General features: G+C 28.9%; 1 protein-coding gene across 2 annotated transcripts in view; it reads left to right on the top strand.

The window, feature by feature from the left end:
* LOC123290911 (RNA pseudouridylate synthase domain-containing protein 2-like) overlaps positions 1-26,253 on the top strand; it is a 730,776-nt gene that overhangs the window by 265,529 nt on the left and 438,994 nt on the right. The gene's annotated exons all lie outside the window — the stretch shown is intronic.

The following is a 26,253-nucleotide window of genomic DNA, read 5'->3' as shown; positions in this document are numbered from 1 at the left end:
AGTCTCTATAAAAAAACTAAAATGGAAATGAGCAGGACACGTGGCGAAACTCAGAGATAATCGTTGGACTATACGGAGCACCATATGGACACCATATAGTTCTAAAAGAACAAGAGGCTGTCCTCCACGAAGGTGATGGGATAAAATGGTAAAATTTGCAGGTGGTCACTGGATGAGAAGTGCGTTCAACAGGCAAGAATGGTTGTCATTAGAGGAGGCCTACGCCCAATATTTGGGATAAAACTATTATTATTATTATATTGTTATTATATAGATATAGCTATAATGGATTATCATATTACTCGATGGCTTGGTTCTTGGAGCTAAGGCTTGGTGAGCCAATAGCTGTGGTTCGACATTTTCGCCAGTGTATTTTCTATCATAAAACAATGAAATAAACATTTCCTTTAATGGCTTTTAGTTTAGATAGTAAAGTAACTATTAATTTGCTGTCTTAGTGTAGATATCAGTGGCACGAATTTGATGGAATTATCTACTCCATTCTGCTTAATTGAGCCTTGCATTCTTCTAAGAAGTCATGCTACGATGGTATCCTTGCCGAGGAGCGGGGACGTGTGGCTTTTATTTTAAAAAACAGTTTATAACATTATATAACAAAACTCCCACTTAGTAAAGAATAAAATTATGTCTAGCATTACATTCTGATCACATGGTATTACTTCTAGAAATTAATCGTTATTTTTATTATTCTGTAAAATATCCGCCTCCTTGTAATCGGATGATTTTGTCTGATTCCTTATAAATAATGTTTGCTAAATTTAATTGAATTGATATAAAATGAAACAAAATCGAACAAAAGATATATTCAGTTGATTGAATTTGTACTGAGCGCTAAATTGCCCGAAAAGCAATGATTTATGGAAAAAAAAAAAATTCTCTTGATTCACGATCACAGCTTAGACGTAATTATCAACATTAAATTCAACAGCGACCCATGCTATAATCTTGAACCTCATCCTTAAGTGAATTTCAAGCTCGACTTTGGTTTTTCAGGTGGGAAGTTCTATGTTTATTGGCAGAACCAGAACTTGTTACCATTTTTCGATAGGAAGTTCAGTCTTATGCAAGGTCAGAGTTCTGTAAACATTAAAAACAAAGAATTTTTCAAGTACAGAGCTATCTATAATTTTGAGTCTTTTTGGCGAAATTAATTTTGACAATTGAGAAAAAAATTAAAAAGAGATTGGATTTTGATAATTTTTGTATCGAAGTACGTTTTTATTTAGAAAGCACAATATGGTAGTTACTTGATGTCGAATTTGCTACTTTACTCATAAAAATGTAAATCTAGACTTGATACCATAAAAAAAATTTGAAAGTAAGATTAAAATTGATTAAAAAACGAAGAAGTTATAAGCATTGAAAGATTGTTGCCCATCTCTTTTAGCAAAACAAAATTTTATATGTAATTTCTATGGTGATACTGTGCACTGACGTCACTAAACTATATCTTCTTCTTTATTTAATTGCATACTGGTAAAGATTTTCAAAAACCAACTTTACTTTTCTGTCCGTCCAGTGAGAGGGAAGTCTTCACCTGAAGTGATAAAAAAAAATTTAGTCAAAATTACAGTTGAATATGGTTAAATATAGATAAAAATTTCCAAAGTTTTTTTACAAATTTTATTCTACTAATTATCCTCATTCTGGCAAGATAACTGAAATAGTGCCCAATGTGTGCCATATGTGAATGTCTTTTAAAAGAATAAAAAAGCTATACCTACATGTATGTTATGTGAAAAAGGAAAGGTGAAGAAAATTTGTTACTTAAAAGGGAAAATATTCTTTACTTACAAGTCTACTACACTGCGAACAAAAAACAAAATATAATCAATTTATACAATCAATTTGGTAAACATTGTTTTTTTTTTACTAGTATTTTCACTTACAATAATATGTATATGGTGTTGAGGATTTTTTTTATTGGGTTGGTATTTTGTTCTTACCTTTTGCTATGTTGTATTTTGTTTTGAGTGAAAAGGTACTGTTTATTCAATTAGATTTGATATTGACATGTTTTTATTGTTGTTTTTATTTAAAACGATTAGTTTTATTTAATTTCATCAATTGATTTCTAGTAGCTAAAGTATTTCTTAAACAAGGTTCCTCGTACGTTAATGTAATAAAATAAAATTAACAATTGTCATAAAGGTTTGAGGTGTATTACTGGTCGTTTCAAAAATTGCTTCACTTGTGGTTTTACAATATCCTAGAATATCCTATTTGTTTTAAAACCGTAGACTACTTTTTCGCTAAAATTGTACAAGTCAATTATTTTTTTATATGCACCGAGTAATTATTCTGGTAGCCTGAGTGATATCACTATGCGTTTTAGGGTAATGTAACTTTGATTCGCACAATATTCCTTGCACCCTACTTTTTTCCTACAGAGATAATAGTATGGCAGACCTAATGCGACCATATTATTACAATTATTTCAAATAAGGGTAAATATATCGGGGGCAAAATAAATCGGAGAAAGCTGGAAAAGGTTTTAAACTTTGCGTGTAAAAGAGTTTTTTTAAGTTTTCGCCAATTTTCTACCTTTGATAAACGAGTGGTGTCTGAACAAGTAAAAATTTTCGAGACTTTGAGTTTTGTCTTTGTCTTTTAAACGAACAAATTTTTTTAATATAAATAAATGGCAGCCATTGAACAGCAGCTTTCGAATACTAATTAAAAGTATTAATATGGAATGCACTAAAAGCCGAAATTCTATGTTTAAAAAATTATTTTCAAAAAAACTTTGACCACATCTACATTCCTTGATTATCATATCATTCATAACTTTACCATGAAAAAGAGAATTTGATCTGAAAACAATTGTAGCAAATAAACAATTTTCACGAAAAATTCAAAAATTGTTTTTATTTTACATTTAAAATGAATTTTTGTCAAGTATTGACCCAATCAATGCAAACCGATCAATTTAACTTCTTTGAAAACCTCTTTGATTAAAAATTCCTTCATCGTATTTTGAACTATGCTGTTGAAAACAACTATAGAATTATTCGAAGATTTACTATCTTTTCTAGTTGTATTAGAGGACTTTGTAGCCAGTATATATCACACCTACAGGCTATCAAATTCGACCGATCTTTGTTAGGATAGTATTATCGGTAATAGACTTTGCATTCAGAATTTAATGAGACTTGGCATAGTTGTCCATTATTATAAATTAATCAGTTAAATTTTGTAGGGGCCTTTAGAGAACTGAAAATCTGAACGTCTAGTTTTGTAAAATAAAATAAAATCTGTGATTTCCCATAAGTATCAATATTAAAATATCTTTAAAATATATTTTTTTCAGTTCTCTGAAGGCCCCTAAAAATTTAACTGGTTAATTATGATATAATAATGGACAACTATGCCAAGTTTCGTTAAATTCTGAATGGAAAGTCTATTACCGATAGTACTACCTTAAGTATAAGTGATTGAATGATCAGTTTATGAATGTATTTCGAAAAGATTTCTTTCATAAATTTGAAATTTATTGCTTGGTATAATTTTTTACACTTAAATTCTGAAATAAAAGTTTCTGAAACCAAAAAACGAAAACGGCTTTATCAAAGATCAAATGAAAAAGCAATCCTTTTATTGTACCACGCAAATATAAGTGCGTTAAAATAATACTAATATATTCGTAATATTTCAAATAACAGTTCGTTAATTTTATTATTTGTATACGTTTTAATAACATTTAATAAAATGATTTTCTGTTCCATTTTAAACAGATATACTAAGGTAAAATGTAACAATCTTATGAATAAAATACTTCTATTTATAAATATTCAACATTATAATTATAAATTAAAATAATTTGAAATATATAAATTGGAAATGTTTGAAATGAATTTTAAATTAGATATACTTATTATTTGTTTTATAATTATGAACTTTATGATAAAATTTTATAAATTTTACAGATACTTGAGAGAAAATTAAATTCTTTCATTACTTTTTTAAGGTTACTTTTATCTACTTATAGGAAATTATTAATTTTATCGACTGTGTTCGAGTTTTACAGGGTGGAATACAGAAATGTTTCATATTGACAACACCGTATAAAAAACACTCTATCGCATCAATATTTCCATATTGTTCTTTTACCACTTTAAATATCTTAAAAAGGAAATAACTTATATATTGTTAACTTAATATGGTAAATGGGGATAACGACAAAATTTTTTTTATCACTTCAAAAAATCTTTAGAACTATGCAAAATATGAACGTTTAAACTCATAACTTAACAAAGAGGAAGATATAGAATAGTGACGTCATTTTACGGTATCGCCATACCAGATGGCATATATTAAACTTAGTTTTGCAAGAAAGAGACAGGCAACAATCTTTGAATGTTTATAGCTTCTTCGTTTTTTAATCAATTTTAAAACAACTTTCAGTGTACTTTTACATTTTAAACCGACTTCAAACAAAAAAGGAGGAGTTTATCAATTCGACTGTTTTTTTTGTGTGTTACCTCAGAAATTTTGCCTGGGTGAACCGATTTTGATGATTCTTTATCTATTTGAAAGCTGGTGCTTCCCGTGTGGTCCCATTACAATTTGGTCTAGTTCTGACAACGTCATCCATGAGAAACCCATAAAAGTTTTAAATTTGTATTAAGTATGCACGACAAGAGGGCGAATAACTCAATATCACGCCAACCGATTATGATGATTCTTTTTATAGTGACAAATTAGTTAGTGTACTTCAGATTCACTAAAAATCACAAAATAAAAAAAACTTTTAACAAAAAGAAAACCGACCTCAAAAGAAAAACTTTTCCAAAACAAATTAATATGCACTATAAAGTGAAAAAAATAACGATAATATAATGTAGTTAAAATTATTCTTATTTTTGGAGTCGGTGTCAGCTAAGCTAAAGTAGCAAACTGTTCTGTCAGAGTTGTTTCTTTGGCTGACACTCCAAAAATAACAATAATTTTGACTACACTATTTTTTCTTTTAAAGTCGGTTTTCTTTTTGATAAAAGTTTTTTTTACTATGGGTAATATGGCAAATTTTATATCAGTCATCTACTTCCATTTTAATATAAAGTAAATTAAGTTAATTTAGTTAATGCAGTGTAACTTCTAATAAGTCTTAATGTCAATAAAATGACGTCTGTCGTGATGTATATACACATTATAGACAGGTATTGAAGTTCAAAACAGTTATCTTTGCACCATCTGCGATGCTAAAGTTGTGAATGAAAGATTACGTGATAGACGAAAGGAAAATATGGATCACTTTTTTCCAATACGTAATTCACTTAATTAATTTATTATCTTGATAAAGGGGATTAAAAGGTTAATTTTACCAAAAAACTTTTATAGTAACCAACAGTGCATTTTCCACGATTTAATTTCTACCACACACTTCAACCACAAAGTTCTCTTCAACCAACAAAATGACAAAACCGATACAATACTTAAGGCTCTTTTGTTTATTTTGTATACGGTGAGAAATTTTTTGTGGATCGGTCAGGATCGGTGTGGGCGCCTACTGTATCGGTATGAACGCCATACTGTATACTGTATTGTGAGAATAGTAACATTCTAGCATAGAAACTATTTCTAACTGTCTCTATACCATACCATCATTGTAGTAAACATCATGCATTTCTTACCGAGTAGTAGAGACTACATATCTAAAAAGTGATGAATAATTCTGAAACAACCCCTACAATATTTCAAACTGTGATAAACAAATTTGTTAAATGTTTATTTAACATTGATTTGTAGCCTAATTACAGTAAGCTGGAAATCGTTTTCATACCTTCATTTGGTTCTAAATGCGTGTAATTCGAGTTTTCCACATCCCAGGAGGTGTGCATAGCTTTTGAAAGCCAAATAACTGCAACATTTTTGCTTTTTTTCAGTTATTTGGTTCCCAAAAGTTATGCACGTTACACGCATTTAGGACCAAACAAAGGTATTAAAACGATTTCCAGTTTGCTGGAAATTATTTCTTCAAAACGCCTTTTATAGATTCATTAGAATATAGTGCTCTAAAATTATTATTGATTAAAAAATTTTTTTATTTATAATCATTTGATTTGAAATTTTTGTTAAAATATTTTGAAATATATATATATATATATATAATTTATTAAAGAAAACTTTTACGATTTTCTTATATTATATTTCTCGTTCAGGAACCTTGTTTAATTTTATAAGCTGCCATAAATTTAATTTAAATGCTATTAAAAGCCGGAGTGTATAAACTATGATATAACGGTAGTATAAGTATGGCAACAAGAAGATATTTATGATTTCCAGATTGAATAAATTTTGCTTCATAATAGTTTCCACATCTTTAAACGATAGCTGAACATTGGACGTAAAAAAAGGGTACGATTTTGTGATCATAGTCTTTACTATTGGGTCGTGCTGAACTTCTTTCTATCTATCTCTTAAGTATCCTCTCTTAACAGCTATAGAATTAAGGTGACTGAAAATCATCCATAAATTCAAGGGTGCTATTAAATGTTCTCCCAATGAATACACAGCATGAATTTTGACAGTGGTCATTTTGCAAGAAGATCTTTAATTTCTGAGATCGGAAAAATATCCAATATTCATGAAATGCATATAGTATGATACATTTACTAATTAGTTAGTTGGTATTCTTTAACCATAAATATGTAGGTAGGTATATGTAGAAACAATGATTGTGATTCGAAGTGGCTATGAGAAAGTTTAATACCAGACTGAAAATTGGTGCCTGTATCCAATGTGCACACATAAATATAGAATTCGTCCATAAACTGGCACACTATACGTATAACTCATTGAATATTCTCTACCCTCATATTTCTATACACTTTGCTTTTGCATATTTAAAAAGACACATAAACCAAACGGAAAATCCTGTTAAAAAATTAATTGTATATATTTTAAATCCAAATTAACTGTAGATAATTTGTAAAACTATCTAATTTGGCTTATAAAAAACCTAAATGTTACCCTTGAAAAGGCAAGCAGCATTATCAGGTAAAACAGGAACATTTAACAGCAACCTCAACTAAGCATCAACAAGTATGCATTCGGTTTACCCGCAAGTAGGCACTCGGCGTTCGAATATAGAAATTTCTAAAGGAACAGGACACAGTGTGGCCCAAGTGGTCACCCATCCAAGTATGTATAGAATTTATTATTTATATCAATTTACGAAATTTTTACGAAAAAGTTTGTTACGCAATGGTGAAAACCGTTTCAAATTCAAATATTTTTACAGCAAGGGTACGACTTCACGCATATATATATATATACTCTTGATACTAAAAAAAACGTTAAACACGTCCTCCAATATGATTTTCAAACAATCAAAGAATTATTACAATCAGTTTTAGTTTTTGAGTAATTCGAGTTTTTCGCTGTGATCTCCATAAGTCACGCGTTACTAGATCTTAAATTATTGTGGTTTTAAATGAAATTAATGCTACAATTGGAAAACAATCTTAAATAAAGGAATAAAATGCCCAGAAAACTTAAATGATGCGCGAGTTCAAATGTGTTGTCAATCAGGGAGACAAAGGAATTGTTAAGTAAAAGTGATAACTCCTTTATCTTACTGCGATTGAACTTATATTTATTTCACAGTACATATTATTGTAAAACCAAGTACATCAAGATGTGGCCAGGAACTACGGTAAAATATTGGAACTCCATAAGAAATACATTTAAAAGTCGGTTCAATAGGTACAGAACTACGACAACCTACTCTGTTCCCTATGAGGATCCCTTATATCTCTATTATCTCTATATATTATAAATGCGAAAGTAAGCATGTTTGTTTGTTTGTTTGTTACGCTTTCACGCTAAAACTAGCGAATGGTTTTTAATAAAACTATACAGCAATATAGCTCATATATCAGAATAACACATGTGATATAATTTATAAAGATATATTAATTTAAAAAAAAAAAAAAATTAAAATTAATTTAATTTGACATTACGAAAAATTACAGATTTCTGTAAAAATAGTCAATATAAAATATCTCACGGCCATCTTTTCTGATATACTCAATGAATAATTACGACAATTATACATTTAAAAAAATAGATAACCATACATATATTTTACCTGTGTAAAACAATCCTTACGATTATTTCGAGTGTTATAGTTAGGGGATAAGCGAGAGCAATCTTTATCAATCTTTACTTTTAAAACCAGCGAAGCGGGTGGGTATCACTCAAGTTGTGTATTTACCATCTATGCCTTGTACCCTGATTATAATGCTCTGAGACTTCTATGTAGATCATATGTACAAGGCTACAAGATACTGAGGTCCATATAGGAATCACTTGGCGCCCAGTGTGTTAAAGTAGTTGTAACTATCTGTTCATCAAGCATAACAGTTTATAACGATTCCAATTTTTAAATAGGTGTCTTTCGTTATAAAGGCTGTTCTAAAAGAATATGTGCTGTGTTGAGATACGATCTACATGCATCCAAAATTGGTAGTACTTCAAACATGAGACAGAGAGAGATGCAGATATTTATATAAATGATTTGATATAGCCACATGTAAAACTGATTGTTCTGTTTATGAATTTGAATAAAACCAATGACAAATAACTAATTACCACTTACAAAGTTTACTATATTACATATTCACATCTAAATTATATAATCATGTTATAATTGTTTTATTTAATTTATTGTTATTATTTTAGTATATTTTATAATAATTTAATGGTAATGATGATGATTTCGTCGTTCGTCGAATATGGTAATTCATTTTATTATTTTATTTATTAGTAAAAATTATTTAGAGCATGTAAAAATAAAATTTTGTTTATTACACATTACAGTTTTTTGTTGCATATTAAATTTAATGTTAATTATGTGTTGATTATTTTTGTTCATTTAGCCTTGATGATTAATTTTTTTATTTGATTATTCAGATACTTCGTTTCTTTTTGTTAAATTAAGTAAAAAAGTTAGATGGAACAGCTCGGTTGGCAGTGCCGAGGCATACTCTGGAAAATCTGGAGCTTATTGTGTTGTTTTTGGTTAACAAAGTCTACTAGTCTCTCATAAACCCTAGAAAATCTTGCCTTAAGGCACGTTTCCACTACAGGTGTGGTTTTATGGTTTTTTTTTTTTTTTTTTTTTATTTTATTTTATTTTATTTAAGGTCGCTTTTAACGTCTAGGTCATTAGCGACCGCAGAGACTTATACATTATGTTTTATGGTTATTATTTATTTCTTCCTCTCAGTCTTTACACTTTGTAGAAATTGCCATTTTAAATCCACCGTCTTTTGAATTTTCTATCGACTTTTTATAGCTATTTCTTTAGAAGATGGAGAAATTTGCTGACTTTATTGTTATTCTTCTTTTATGTAAGTATGTGTGTATTCGCTTACTGATAAATAATTTCAAAATTTTCTAATTTAATTGCAGCATATTCTTATGTACAATATCGCATAACCCGGCAAGCAGTTATCTTTTCCTGTAAAATTTAAAAAACAAGTTTTCGCGAATTTCATTTGATTGCAGTAAACGAACCAAAAATGGCAAATTTGGAAAATTTAGATCAAAGTGGGATCATGTTACGTTATTTAAAATTCGTGATATGCTCGGAAAGACTAGCACATATGTATATAATTTTTATATTCTTTTTATTAACTCGATATTTATGTTTTCTTTTTTTAGAATGGTGTCACAAAAATTTATTTAAAATTATACTTTAAAAGTTACTTATCTTATTATTTTTTTCGTGATTCTAGAATAGTCTTACATAAAATACCGAAATATCGTTTATATTTTACTAATAAAACAGATACCATATTTAAAATAAAAATAGACGTAAATAACAAATCATGAAGTACGGAAATTTGTTTTTCTTTTTCCATTTCCTCTGAAATACCACAATGAGTTACCTCCATTTACAGGATTTTTCCGTAAATGAATTATTATTCAAAATTTAGATAATGACTTTTTAATCACATTTTATGTTTAACTCTAATCACATTATTTTATTATTAACGAGTAGCTTATTCAACATTTTTAATTAATTATTCTATTTTAAAATGAAATACTTTAATTAACTATAACTTTAATTATTCATAAATTTTAAACTTTTTTAGCTTATTTGGTTTATTTTCATGTATAATTAATTGTATATTCAATTTTTTCAGCCTTAGAATATAAATTCACCTTTAAATTTGCAATTTAATATCATTTTTGCATATAAGGCAAAGGTTTTAAGTTAATTAAAACTAATAGCCTTCAAAGCTAGCTATTAATAAAATAAATTTTTTAAACCTTAATTGGTATAAGAGATTTATTTTCTCATTAATAAATTTACAGTTTATCGCCTAATCTTCAGCCATTTTGTCAGTAAAAATATATCCTAAAACGGGTTTCATTAGAATGGAGGCACTTTCTCTGCCTATTTTTGTAAGGATTTTGTGCATTTACATTCAGTACGTGATACTTAACATATTTCAATAAAAAAAACTCCTGTAATTTAATGCAGAAAAAAATTATCTGTAGTCTGAAGTAATAGTATGAACATCTGTTAATATGTTAACAAATTAAAAAATTTTAATTGAAAAATATTTTTCATTGTAAAAATCATAAATGACAATTTATGGATGATGTGTATTATAATTTATTTTTATATAAATTATTTTTTTTTATTGCTATCTATTTTAAAATTGTTTGTCCTTTATTAAAAAATAAATTATAATATACAGAAATGCATGTGTAATTTAACTTGTAAATAACGAGAAATTTAATAACCATTATTTGATAGTAAATTTAGTGTACCTACATCATGAAATGGATTTATTTCCGTGACATATAGGTTGTATAAATATTGCATTATTTCGAAATATTATATGAATTAAATTGGAAGCTAGATGAATTTTTACTTTGTTATTGTGAATAGTTCGGCTTAATATTCACCACATGAGATTGGAAGTTTCAAGTCTAGAAAGTTAGAAATTAACGCTTCGATCTCCTGCACTTGAGTTCTATTTCTACGTCACTACTATTTTTAATTACAATCAAGTTTCTCATTTTCTATGCATAAAAAAAGGTAGTACTGCTGGTAGCAAATGTAGTCAAAATAATCCCATTTTGATTCAGTTTCTTCTAGTATTGGTGATGGTAGTATTCTAAGAGATGATTAGAAGACCTATTTTTTCGAAAAATATTTATTAAGTTTCGAAGAAAATGTTTCTATTATGCTTCATGACTTTCTCACATACTTAGAAACTAATCAAAGGGAATTCAGAGCTAATCCAAAAATATTTTTCTGTTGAAATCTGAAAATCGAATATTGCTACGTATAAAAAAGTATAAAAGGGGAGATCCAAAACTATATGCTACCACAGCCTCTAATATTTCAATTATATGGCTGATGATTTTAAAATTCAGACTTCAGCTTCCAGCAAGAAACTGGTCAAATTGGATGCAGAGATTACAAAAATACACATTTTCGTAAGAAAAGTCAACATTGAATATTTTGCGAAACAACACTTCCTTTACTTAGTATGGAATGCTAATGCAATATAATAATAAGCAAATGCTATTCATTTTCCTTTTACGGAAGAATAAGAGTGGAAACGTTGATTTATTTTTCAATAAGGAGGAAAAAAGTTTCGATTCTCTCGGATTAGCATCACCCAAACTCTAAAATCTAGTGCCATCCCGTACAGCACACTATATCTTTGATATGATATGCATTGAAAATGTGAGTTTTAATTTCATCCTCGTCTGAAATTGTCTTGTTTGATTCCTTTGCCACAAAATATAAAATATACTAATGTTCTATTTGACTTCGAGCTTGGTGGATAAAGAAAGAATATTTTAAGCGCGGCGGCGGAACATAAAATGCTTTGATTCGAAATATTATATGAAGAAATATATAAATTATTTGTATTTGGTCTAAATTATTCTAATTTGAATAAAATTATTCAAATTATTAAATATTCAAAACTATTGAACACCATACTAGCATCAGTTCAATGAATATTATTTCTCGTATTACATAAAATCATATCAATTGAATGCTTGCTGTTGACTGATTCCGTTGTGTATTTGTACATATGACATGACTGACTTGTGCAAACTAACTGAATTATATTATTGTCTGTCTTTGTTTCACTGCTGATGCATCTCTTTCTCTCACTATATTTATATAAAACATTATTATTATCTATATGTCAATCGTACTGCCAAAGGTACGTTCATTTGGATGTAAAGTACTCTAATCTAAATTATGCATTCAAACAATTAGTACAATTAAACTATAAACATCTAAAATGAAAAAATCAATGCATCTTTGAAATTTTCGACAGTTATATATTAGGGTGTAAACACTTCGTAAATAAAAGTCGACCTCTCAGGGGCGTACCCAACCCCTTTTTGGGGGTAGTTGGGGGTTCTATGCAGTTTTTTTCAAATTACAAAAACGACTATGCATAAAATAAATAAAAAAAAAGTTCAATTAAAATTTCTAATTGAAGAATTTGTGCACATTTTCGTTTTTTTTCGACATTCTAGCTTCAAAGTTGACCGAGTTATGCCAATTTCTAAATAGAATTTTTTTGCTCATTCAATCAAATGAAAAAGTATCCATCTTGAAAACAGTTTTTTCCAGGTTAACTTCAACTAGTGGTTTTGTGAAACAATCTAGAAAAACAAAAAATTCCAGAAAATACTTGAAATTTTCGAGTATTCTGGAGACGCCCTCAGGGGTAAAAATATTTCAAAAAAAATGTTTATTTTTTTATAACAATTAATATTTAAACTTTTGTTTTATCTCTAACGGTTTACAAGATGGTTTTTTTTATACCTCTTTACCCGTGAGGTCTCCAAAATACTTCGAAAGTATTTTCTGGAATTTTTTTTTGCTTTTCTAGCTTTCAAGCTTCTAGTTTTACAAAACCACCAGTTGAAGCTTACCTGAAAAAAATCAACACACTTTGTTTATATTTTTGGAAAAAATGGACAACAAAGTATTTTCCTAAGTTGCGTCCTCACAGCTAAATAGTGATGTTTTCGAAAGAATGATTCAAATAAAAGTTGCTAATTTTTTTATAAGGAATAACTTTTACATTTAATCTTTTGTTCTATCTAACGGTTTACAAATCTGGGTACTTTTTCATTTGATTGAATGAGAAAAAAAATTCTATTTAAAAATTGGCATATCTCGGTTAATTTTGAAGCTAGAAAGACAAAGAAAAAAAAAAAAGAAAAAACGAAAATGTGTAGAAAACTAATTAAACCACCTACCCCAAACCACCCCTCAAAAAAGGAGGTAAGGTACGCCCCGGAGAGGTCGACTTTTCTATACAAAGTGTTTACCTCCTAATAAACAACTGTGGAAAAATTTCAAAGATGTTTTAATTTTTTCTCTATTACTATGATATTCTATTTAATTTTATAAGACTTAATTAAGAGAAGAGTGGTATATTAGGATGAAAATTTCATCAAACTAAGCTAAAAAATCAACGCTGCACAATTTCGACCACTTTTCCTTTATAAAAAGCTGCAAATTTATTGATTTATTATTAATCATACTATGGTCGTTGTTGATTTCCTGCATGATAACCACTTAATGTACTTTCTATTTAATCGATCTTCATTAAAATCCAACCACGAATTTTAACCAGTATTTCTCCAGGCAAATAACCTGTATGAGGAATTAACGATATATTTATAGATATAAAATATTTGTTCTTTTTAGCTTGTTAGTACACAAAGTGTAAATAGGACAATATGGCTTGTTTAAATTTTAAGCTTTGGCCCGAACAGTTTTTGAATATTTCAGTCGTGGAGAGTCGTTATTGATTGATATTTTGTTATTCTCGCACCAGCAAACTTTACTGGCTTTAAAAAATGAATTGATGTATCCCGGGCATTAATACACTATAGAGTACTTAACGTGACTAGTGTCATTTTTAGTCAATAAAATAAATGTATGTCAATATTAAATGTAGAATTGAGTTGAATGAATAGATGATATTTTGTTTGTTTACATATATGAATATTTTATTATGCACACGTTATGTACAAAATGTTTTAAAATTAATCTCTATATAACATACAAAAGGTAGGTTGGTAGGTAGGTAGGTAGCTAGATAGGTACTACTAGCTACTGATGCTGATGCTATGCAGGCTGTGTGTATGCATGCATGTATTGGAAATAAAATTATTTGTTGCAAATTATTTCGTATTATTTTACAATTTAATACATAAAACTATGAAATAAATACGACGGCTGCTTGTTGAAAATTTTACTACTAATAAAAATTTTATAATTTTAATAATTTCTAGTAATTTGATATTTTAAACATAGAGTTTGTTTTCAAAATACTTTTTAACTTTAGTCAACATATTATGGGATTATTTTATTATTCCTGACATGGTATGTTCATTAGATCAACGAATTTTAAACCAGCTTGCGTAATTAACGCGATGAAGTCACTTAAAATGTTATTTCTAAATTAAGTGAAACAAACAATTTACTGAAACACCATGTACAGACAGTTTTGATTTCGCAATCGTTTGTTTTTTCACGTCATGTAAGTAAAGAGAGATAGCCAGCCATACATACATGTCACACACATATGACTGATATTCCCATATAATACATACTATACAATATTCGAACATAATTTTCGCCCTCACGTGTAAACAGTGATGTTTTCGAAAAAATGTCTCGAACAAAAGTTCTTTGTTTTGAGAGACCCAATTGACAATGACATGTTGCTCATTTACGAACTCGACCTCACTTTTTACTAACCTATGTTACTCATTGACCTTGACCTATCGCCTTGACCTATGTTGCTCATTTACGAACTCGACCTCACTTTTTACAAACCTAAGTACGCTGTAAAAATTTCAAATTGATATATTTTTTAATTTTTGAGTTATCGTGATGACAGACGGACAGATAGACGACAAACAGACAGACAGACAACCGCAAATAGACTAATTAGGTGATTTTATGAACACCGATACCAAAATTTTGTTCATAGCATCAATATTTTTTGCGTCACAAAATTGGCACTAAGCTTAGTATACCTGGATATATTTCATAATCATGGTATACAAATTTATCGGTTTTTTGTTTTTTTACATAAAAACCATCAAAATACAAGCAACATAATACGAATCTGATTGAAAATAACAAAAATTAAGCGACTGAAAGTATACTAGAGTAGAAATCTATCAGCGCAAGAACATACTGTACCTACTTATTTTCTCTAATATATACATCGTCTACAGTTTGCCATACATTTTCACATACAAATACATTATTAATATTGGGGAAAAATTTTTGATGGACCAATCAAGTCTCTTCTATTTCTTAAAATATTCTTCTATTTCTTATTGATTGCGAATTTGAGTTAAATTTTCAAAAGCTTTGAAAAACAAGATTAAATTTAAGATGCATGTATACCTGCTGCTTAAACCAAATCATTTTTTGCTTGAAAATTTTTCCGTTTTTACTATTCGAAGTGCTTTTCGTGATATATTAAAATGGCTCATCCAAAATTCAGTGAAGTCACTAAACTTGTATCTAAATAAATCAAATTTTGTGTAAAATATAATGAGGAAATATTTTAACCTATAAAATAATAAGAACGTTATAAAAATTCATCCATTTCAATTGATAATAATTTAGATTTGGTTATTCACAATACAATTACTATAAAGAAAAATAGCGAAAAGGAATGGATACAGGCATGGTTGGATATTTAATGGCATTGTCAGTTGGCAGTATTCTATCGACTCCTTTGTATTTTCAATTTTATTTAAATTGAAAATATTATCAAAAGAATAAAGCTATTATAAATAATTCTGCCTTAGGCGGAAAGAGTCCGAATTAATTAATGACCTTAATTTATATTGAAATTAATTAGATATTATCATTTCGGTAACACTATCAGAGGTGTAATGGTATTGTCAGTTTGCACTATATTATCGAATCCTTTGTATTTTCATTTGTATTTAAATTGCAAATATTATAAAAAAGAATATAGCTATTATGAATAATTCCGCCTTATGATAAATTAATTAGATATTATCATTTTGGTAACACTATTAGAAATTGATAGGTATTTTTAGGAGTCTTTCACTATTTTTTAAAATGAAAACAAATTTTTTGAAAGGCTTGAAGCACTTTGGCCAATGAATTTATATCAACAAACACTCGTGAATTTTATTCAAATTGTTTTTTAATTAATTGAAATACGACCACAGACACATACGATATGGTAACATTTACACCCACTATATGGAAAATCAAATCAATATACGTACCATACTTACAGTAATAGTTTCATATTACAAAACATATTTTAGTACAAAATCAAATATCAGCAAGACAGGTTACTAAATTGGTAAAGTTTGATTACCATACAACATCAATGTCATCACTGAAAATTGAAATATCTATAAATTGATTATTTTATGGATTTATCATCACCTAATAATAATGCATACGGATATCGTATGGACAAACAATGAAATGTGATAACTTATTCAATATCTAGTTAAATGGAAATTTTAGTGAAACTTAAACTTACAACTTTACTCTTGCTTTCTGTGAACTATAGTTGATCAGTTAGCTTTCTATGAACTATAGTTGATGACTTGCTTCATACACGAGGTCTTGCAAAAGACTGAATTTGCTCCTTAAAAAAGACTAAATAAATTTGTATATGCAGTCTATAAAGATTTGTGTATGAAGTTCTACCCTGCCTATGGGTCATGTACTCTAATAACTTCGGCAACATGTTCTCAGCAAAGATACCCCACTCAGACAGGATTGGGATGATAACTTGGCCAAGCCAATAGGCGTGGTTATTTCGACGGGTCGAAATTATAGAGAAGGGTAGGTTGTGAGATCTTCTTTGAAAATCTCGATTCGCCTGTCGTATTACTGTAGCGTCTATCAAGCGGAAATGATGGCTATTCACGAGGTATGTGAATGTACAAGACTGAACACTCTCCGATGCAGTGACATTACTCATCTTCACGACAGCCAAGCTGCTTTCAAATCCTTCAGCTCAGTCTATCTAATCTGAAAAGTAGCACAGGACTGCCGCACGTCCTTAAATGAGCTGGCGGAACAAATTAATGTAAACCTGGTATGAGTACCGGAACACAAAGACATTCCAGGAAATTGTGAAGCCTTGCTAGAAATGACACAATGCTATCGGACAATAGCATCAATAAGCATCCGGGAGTTGCGCTCACGAACTGAAAGCTGCTGCTTAAAGAAGATAGCTTAAAAAGTAACATACTTGTAGTACTACAAGGCAGGCATGATCTGAGTACAAACAGGCGCTCCGATGATCTTATATCGTTTCCTTGGGCCCGTATTAGCAAAGTTTCTGATAAAAGCGAACTGTGCACTCAGTCTGTGTCTGTAAAATTAAACAGAACTGTCAGTTTGCTTATCAATCTTTCTGCATACTGCACCTCATCGAAATAGTGGGTGCTGGTTATAAATGAGGCGAGCACTCAGTTCGGCCATTAAACATGTAGCCAATTTGCACAATGTCTTAAATACTGAAGGAAATATTGAATTGAACTATCCTAATGAAATCGATTTAGGGGAACTTTTTCAAGTCTGTTTATAAAACTTCTAGCTTGTGTATTTGTCTATTAAGGTATTTTACTCCATTAATTATTTTAACAAAGCGTAATTTCCATTTTTGATCGTTGGAAGGTAACGAATAACTAGACGAAAGGCTTTATTGAAGAACTTACTTTAATTGATCATTTTTATTTCGGTTAATATGACAAAAACTAAAAAGTAAAAATATCATATAATCAATAACCTTCGTGAAACAGACAGGGATAAAAATATTTGTTTTTTTTTTTTTACTTGAATTTTTTTTGACTACTATCCGAAATAGAAGCTAATCGGTATTAAGGTCTGTAAAATATTATTAGGCATAACAAATATTGCTGAATTTAGAATTTAAACAATTTTCTGATCATTGGGTATTGGGTAAGTATGGATGTAAACCATATTCAATGCTGTACACCTATTTAATGATCTATATTTTGTAAATATAATGATCAACACTATTACAATTTATGTTTTATATAACTACTGTAGCAAATTCTATATAAAATGAACCTCGCATTAGTTTCTTTACCTCGAACTAAGAATACCAGTTAGTTTAAAGTCCAATGAGAAAATAAAAATCGTTATAATTTAAATTGAAGCCAAGGCGTTAATTTTTGAGATGTGGAAGTCTTAATGGCCCAAGCTTATGGTCTCGAAAATGACCGAATATTGAATTTATGAGTCGAATGATAACAAAGTTTCAATTTTGACTGTCAGATATTGGCTGTAGCCTGGTTTTCAACGGGTTAACAATTCAGTTGAATTCTCCAATATTAGACACAATATTACAAATATTTTGGTTAATAAGGATAAAATCGTAATAACCCTATATATATTAATTGTAATTTATAAAATAAAAAAATTTTGTTTTAATTGAGTACTTTCTGTTTTTATGGAAGTCCTAGTATCTATTTGAATTTCTAACATTTTCATCAAAAAATTATGAATTTATTTATCATAAGCAAAATGTACAAAATAAGTTTACTGTAATTGATTAATGAATTCATAATGAAATTTATAAAAGATATGATTAATTAATTACTCCAATTTTTTTCAATAGCTGGTTAATTAGAGAAGTAAAGTTTACTTATCAGCTCAGGCTTTGTGAAATTGAATCTATTGAACACTGCACAAATTAACTAGGCAGCAACGGAATGAGTATGTACCCATGATAGAGGTTGCTAAATAGATTTGTTATTTGAGTTGTTGCATGAAAGATGTGTTTAAATTTATTATTTCCGTTTAATTTCCGATTTGTTGAAATAAAAATAATGTTTTTTTGTTGATGTCGGTGTTGATGTTAGTTGCCAGAGGACGTGTATATAATTATTTATTTACATCGCTTTATCGGTGTTTATATTTTGTATTTCGATTATAATATAGTGTGCTAAATACAAACAATACAATTATTTTTATGCATTAAAAAAACGCTTTCGTTTTTAATTCAAATAGCATTTATTTAAAAAAAGAAAAGAAGAAAAAAAAAACAATTTTTACTAGTTTGAAAAAAATAGCAGGTCTGTTTCTAAATACGATCCAACATGCTGCCCATTACTGATTGTCTTTGTGATTTCTAAAAATTAAAGGCAAGGACGATCGTGATGGACCGTATGATGGCATTTAGGTACAGAATTACCAAAGAAATAGTTCGAGGTCAATGAAGAAAATCATTTATCTATGAAGTTTCTAGAATGCAAACTACACTTTACATATGATGCACACTTATGATGTTGCAACTACGTACAATTCACACTAAATACTTATATTAATTTTAAATTTTTTCAATGAAGCGCCATTGAAATTAGATTTCATTAAAAGAGCATATAGTTAAGAATTTGACATGCATCTTTATGTAAAAAACCTTATCTTTTGATGATTTGGAGGGTAGATAGTTGATGATAAGTCAAAAATTTTCATTCCTTTTGCTTGGGTTAAAATTTTCATTCTTGGTTACATGCTTGGGTTACATGTTTTTTCTCGTTTGTATGAATGCAGGATTATTTTTTACCACGTGGCATCCAAACATAAAATGAATTTTATTCATTGAGCTTGCGTTAGATTTTCCAGACCAAAGTATTTTTGGATAGGTGATGTTTTTCCGTTTTACATTTAAGAATATAGCTAAAATATTTTTTCAGACGTCATATCGCAGACTAAAAGTCATGTCATTTAGTCTGTCGAGATATATTTGATAATACCTCTATAATAGATAAATTCCATACTACCATTTGCATACAATGTATGCAAATAAACTACATATAAAATTACATAAATAAACAGAAAAAACATTTTCAAATTTACAAATGGTCAAAAAATTTTCACAAATCGATGCTTAATGAATTAAGAAGGGGAGATTCATGAATTTTGACCAACCACATATAAAGGAATTACATAAATATACTTTCACTACAAGTAAAAAGTATTTATAATCAACCGATATGATTTTTGGTAATGATGATTTTCAAATTTTTTGTTATTTGACTTGCATATTCTACATTAGTAAAGTGAAATTACGCCTTGTGTATGGATTAAAAGTTCGAGCAGCGAAACTTTGGGGTTTTTCTTTTCACATCAAAATAAGTATTTTTTGAAATTTTTTACTATCCCGGAGTGGTGCAACATGTTTAAAAAACAAAATGGCGTCAAAAATGGAATTTTTTTCAGAAAGCTTTAGATGTTTTTATTAATATAGCCCTTTTTACAACATCCACCCCTCCCCGTCCCGCTTTCATATTTTTGCAAATTCAAAACTTTTATGACGTATAAAAGGGTTTCTGGGGTCGCTGATCTCGAATTTTGCACTTGATTATCAAGAAAAAATAGTAATATTTTTAGAAGGTGTACTTATTTTGAATTTGCAAAAATATGAAAGCGGGACGGGGAGAGGTGGATGTTGTAAAAAGGGCTATATTAATAAAAACATCTAAAGCTTTGGGTTACTTTAGCATTTTAAACTATTTTGACCTCTTTTTAAAATCTTTTAAGATACATTTATTCCATACACCCCTTCCCCCTAACAGCGCGGGGGTTAAAACTTAAAAATTTTGCTTTAAACCATATAGACCTCTTTTAAAAATAGTTTTCTGAAGCCAAAGCAAAAAACATCCCCCAAAGCCAGTCCATACACCCCCCAAACAATTATTTCCAGAAAGTGTTAAATTTTCCGTTTTTCGCAAAAATATGGATCAAGGAGTCATTAGACGGGTAAGCCACTTATTATAAAATCGAAAGATAATAAAAAATGCTACAATTAAAAAAAATATAACCTCGTAGGACAAAATGGCATAAAATGGCAGCCATTTTAAACAATTTACTAAATTGGAAATTTTGGCCAAACTATGAAACGGATTTCGCTAAAATTTTAACCGAAAGTTGTAAGTAATGAAACCTACTATTGATATTAGTTTCATTAAAATCAATCAAATATTTTTCAAGTTACAGTCAAATGAACTGTTTTACCATATGTATGTATACATATATATATAACTGGGAGGGGAAGGGACGAAACCCCCCCAAAAAAATATGAGGAGTAGTTCTTAACATTGACTACAAACCTACCAAATTTGGATATCCACCGAGGTCCCCTTTTGGGAATATAAAATAAAAATGATAAAATTTCTGAATAAAATTCCATTTTTGACGCCATTTTGTTTTTTAAACAAAACCACTCCGTTGCACCACTCCGGGAAAGTAAAAAATTTCAAAAAATACTTATTTTGATGTGAAAAGAAAAACCCCAAAGTTTCGCTGCTCGAACTTTTAATCCATATAACAGCCTTTTTTTGCTTAGATTTACTCCAGTACATTGAAATAATAGTTTTAAAATTACGCTCGTTCTAAAATTATGTTTTTCTAAAACGTGTCTTTGTGAAACACTTTCACTTGTAAGGAACTTTCCCTTGAAACTCCAATGTGTTACGATTTAAGAAGTAAAAGCGCCCAGAATTAAAATGAATATTCGAGAAATTGAAGCTATCGTTTCTACTACAATCTTTCATTTCAACTTTTTTCTTTCATTTCCACTTTCGCCTTGGCACGCACATTAATAATTGCATAATTTCGCTAATCTATCAAAAATATTCTGCATCAATTTTTGTGATAAATTGAAAAAATTCTTGAATTATTATTAATTTAAAAAAATTTGTAATTATAGTTTGCCACTTCTTTTTTTTTTTTAATTTTCTTTTGCGCTATCGCATTCAAACAACAAATGATAAGAACGCCAGAATTGGGTTTAAATTGCAAATGTAAGCAGCAGCGATTTTTTGCAGATGTCGCCGATTTTCAAATTTAATAATAATTTTATCACGGGCCGTGAGTGACGGACTATATATAAAATAAAAATTTCAAAATATTTATTCAAACACGTATATAAAAATGATTTTTAAGATATAATTAGTTTAAATAATTATATTACTTTGTCAAAAATAATATCTATTAATAATTATTGTATTTGAAGGTTATTTAAAATTATAATTACTTTTAATTGTGGAATGTATAAATGAATTGAACCAAACAAGTCAAATAATAATACATTGATATTTATTATGAGCTACAGAAAATTTTTAAAACTGACTCTTGATTAATTTAAAAGTATAAACACTCACCGGTACGGAATTTTCTGATAGTACAGTTATCAAGAAAAATATTCAAAATTTCAGATACCTGTATTTGGCGTCCATTTTCTCCAAAACTATTAAAGATAGGGAGTTGAAAATTTGTAAGTAGCTTCATTTAGTGAACTTGCTCAAAAAACGAAAAAAACTCTATAAAATTTTAACGTAAGTACCTACTTGAAAATGTGTTGGTTTTTTAAACTCTTCTTATTTATAAACAAGTGAAATTTACAAAATTTAAAGAACCCCCCACAAATTTCGGGTACGGTAACCTGAGCTGGCACTTGAAACGTAACGGAACCCTAAGATAGCACTTGAAACATAGCTAAGAACACTCCCCATTAAATAACCTTTCAAATGAAACAAAAAATATCCAAAATGGTACATCCGTTTAGGCGCTACGATGCCACAGACAGACACACACACATAGCGGTCAAACTTATACCACCCCTTTTTTTTGGTTCGGGGATTAAAAAATAATGCACGCACTAATATTCAACACTTTCTATACTGGGAATTTCAACAATTAAATCAGTCAATTGCTTGTTTGGATTTGTTTTCACTTTTCTATTGTTTTAAACATCTAATTTAACTTGTTTGTAACACCTCATTAATTTTTGTAAGAGATTGTTCGATTTTTAAAATAATTTAAATATAATTTCTTACATATACACATCCTTAAATACAAAAAAATGCTTGCTTGAAAATTACAATATTTAAGAGAGTCCTACTATACAGTGCATACAAGTGAATCAATTGCTGCAACTGGAAAAAAAATGACGCAGGAAATTAAATTTTGGAATAAGTTTCATTTTTAATGGCGTAACAGGAAATATTTTTAATTTTTAAGGTGCTTGCGCATGGTATCGTGTCAAAATTGGGTTAATTTTTTTAATTCACACGTGAACTAAGTTATAAATAGAAGCTTTTATCACTCGAGTGTACCTAAAATAGACACTCCGCACGAGCTAGATTTTTTTCTCTATATCTGCACTATTTTCTAAATAAACTACTACCGTTATTCGTTAGATTTTTCGTGATAAAAACATAAAATCACTCATCTGACAGCTTTAAACCGAACCCTGATTTCACTACCCCAAACTTCTCTGGGCACGTATTTTGATACAGTTTTTAATTTTAAATAAAATGTAATTTAGGAGGATTATCGTCAACATTCATGTAAATTAGACTTAAAAAAATAAACACAAATGTTTTCAATATTTTATTTATTGATTTAATTATTTTAAATAATATAAATCTTTGTAAAACAAACAATTTATTTTTATATCGATTGTTCGAGTAATAAATTAATAGTCAAATGACCATATATACCATATTTATTTCTATTTATGTTTAACCTCTATGTAAAGATAGATTAGTAAGCAATATACGTAAATAGTTTCCGAGTTCGCTATCAGTACCGAATTATCTCCCTTTCATCACATCGTTACATTTGGAAATTTTGCAAAATAAAAAAAATATACGTGTAAATGGTCGGCCCTATATATATTTGTATCACTGGCTTTTTCTTTCTTTTTAAGGATATTACTATTCCTAAATATCATAAATGTGAAAGTATGAATGTTTGTTTGTTTGTTTGTTTGTTTTTTACGCTTTCACGTAAAAACTAATGAATTTATTTTAATGAAACTTAACAATAATATAGCTCATACATCACAATAACACATGAGCTATAATTTAAAAAAAAAACTTTAAAAAAATTAATTAAATTTAATCTGACATTTAAAAATAGTAAATGTAAAAAATTCATTTCCCAAATTTTCTGATATACTCAATGAACTATGACTATTTTGTTTAAAATTTAATTATTTTGTTTAAAATTTAATACTGTACATATTATTATTGAAGTTATGGAAGGAGGGTAAGTGACAGCAAGGGAGGTGAGGGCTATAACACGGTAGTCTTTAAGAAATAATAATAATGGGGGTTTAACCTCCGTTTTTCTGACATACGTCTTATCACAGAGGCCATGCACATCACTATTTGTTAATCTTTATTTCTTAAATTGCATTCATATTTACAATTACATTTTTGATGTGAGTGGAATCGGTTACTTCGTTCTTATCCAAGCGACGACAATGTGATCAATCTCACAGCCTCCATTAATTATAGTTGTTCACATTGCCGCTGCCTTGATTGGAACCCGCCAAGTCTAAGTAGTCACCCGGTCAACGCCTTAGACCACTCGCCCAGCTAGGCTATTCGGTGGTCTTTATCAGTCTGAACTTTAAAATCCAGCGAAGCGGGTGGGTATCAAGCTAGGTATAATTTGTTTTTGATTACAATTTTTTTAACAAATCTTGTGAGAATCTTTATTGATGTTAATTTTGTAAAAGGTACTTTTGAGTTGTAAGTTCTGATACGAATAAACAAAGATAGTAATCCATTTTAACAAAAAAACAATACATTTGGAATCTTCGGCTCTACATTGGCGATATGTGACGTTATACAATTTTTTTTTAATATTCAGCTTTCATAAACATAACGTCTGCTATTTTGTGAATATTTGTACACTTTTATTGTTATGAAATTCGAAATATCCAATATTTTATTAATTGAATTTATAAATAAATTACTAAAAATGAATGTTATGAATGTAATGAATTATTTGATGTTTTTTATCTGTTTTTTTTGTTTTTAAATTTGATAATATTGTGTTATTGTTATATTTGATAATATTTCATAAATAGCCATGCATTACTTACATTTCATTGTTGCGTGTGCTCAAAAAAACATTATTCCGATTATGAAAAAAAATTCAAAAATTAGTTAATATGTTTATAACAATTTTAATACTCTCGGTTTAAAAAGTGTGTAATCAAATTTAATGTGAGAAAAAAATATTAACTTAATTTTTTCGTTGGCGTTTGGTTGAAAATAATCTGTCTGGGAGGCCCCAGAAATCTTTTTATGCAATCGGTATGTCAACAAATATTATGTAATTTAAAGCTCTTTCCTGAATAGTTGTACAAATAATCCGACAAATAATAGTACAAAAGCCGAATAAGGGTCAACGTTCACCCATCTGTTTACCGAATGTTAAGTTAATTTTTATATGAAAAATATTAGCAAATATAATTGTAGTGGGCTGTCTAACAAATATGATCAAGACTACTTTTAATAAAAAAAAAGCAAAACTTGGAAACCTTGTGATCTATATTTGTATACCATGCATATATATAATATGCAAGGTATACTAAGTTTAGTCCCAAGTTTGTAACGCTTAAAAATATTAATGCTTTGAAAAAAATTTTGGTTTAGGTGTTTATAAAAATTAGTCCATTTTCGGTTGTCTGTCCGTCCGTCCGTCTTTCTGCCAACACGATAACTCAAAAAACGAAAAAAGATATCAAGCTGAAATTTTTACAGCGTACTCAGGACGTAAAAAGTGAGGTCAAGTTCGTAAATGAGCAACATAAGTCAATTGGGTCTTGACCTATGGGTCCATGGGACCCATCTTGTAAACCGTTAGAGATAGAACAAAAGTTTAAATGTAAAAAATCCTTCCTTATCATAAAATAAACAACTTTTGTTTGAAATTATTTTTTTGTAAATATCACTGTTTACCCGTGAGGGCGCAAATTAGGTGTAAATTGTATGTATGTATGTGTAATATGATAGAGTAATCAGCACTGTCTTTGCATGGTATTTCAACAATTAACTCAGTCAATTGTTTGTTTTCACTTGTTTGACTGAAATTTTGTGGGCAATCATATGCCGTACTTGCAATTAAAATATCTTTAAAATGCTACAAGCAAAAATTATTCAGTTCGAAGGCGGCAGCTCACAGGCACCTTTCATTGGACTTTAATTTTTCAAATCATTTAAAGATAAAGATAATAAAAACGTTAGACAGAAATTACAGTAAAAATTTGTTTTGATAATGTCTTAATATGAATATTAAACGATCGTTAACAATTATTTTCAATAAATAAATAATTAAGAAAGCGGAATTACTGCAAATAAAAATTGTGTTTT

The sequence above is a fragment of the Chrysoperla carnea genome, chromosome 1 (assembly GCF_905475395.1).
Source record: "Chrysoperla carnea chromosome 1, inChrCarn1.1, whole genome shotgun sequence".
Lineage (NCBI taxonomy): Eukaryota > Metazoa > Arthropoda > Insecta > Neuroptera > Chrysopidae > Chrysoperla > Chrysoperla carnea.
The sequence above is the reverse complement of the archived record's forward strand: the minus strand, read 5'-3'. Positions and strand labels throughout refer to the sequence as shown.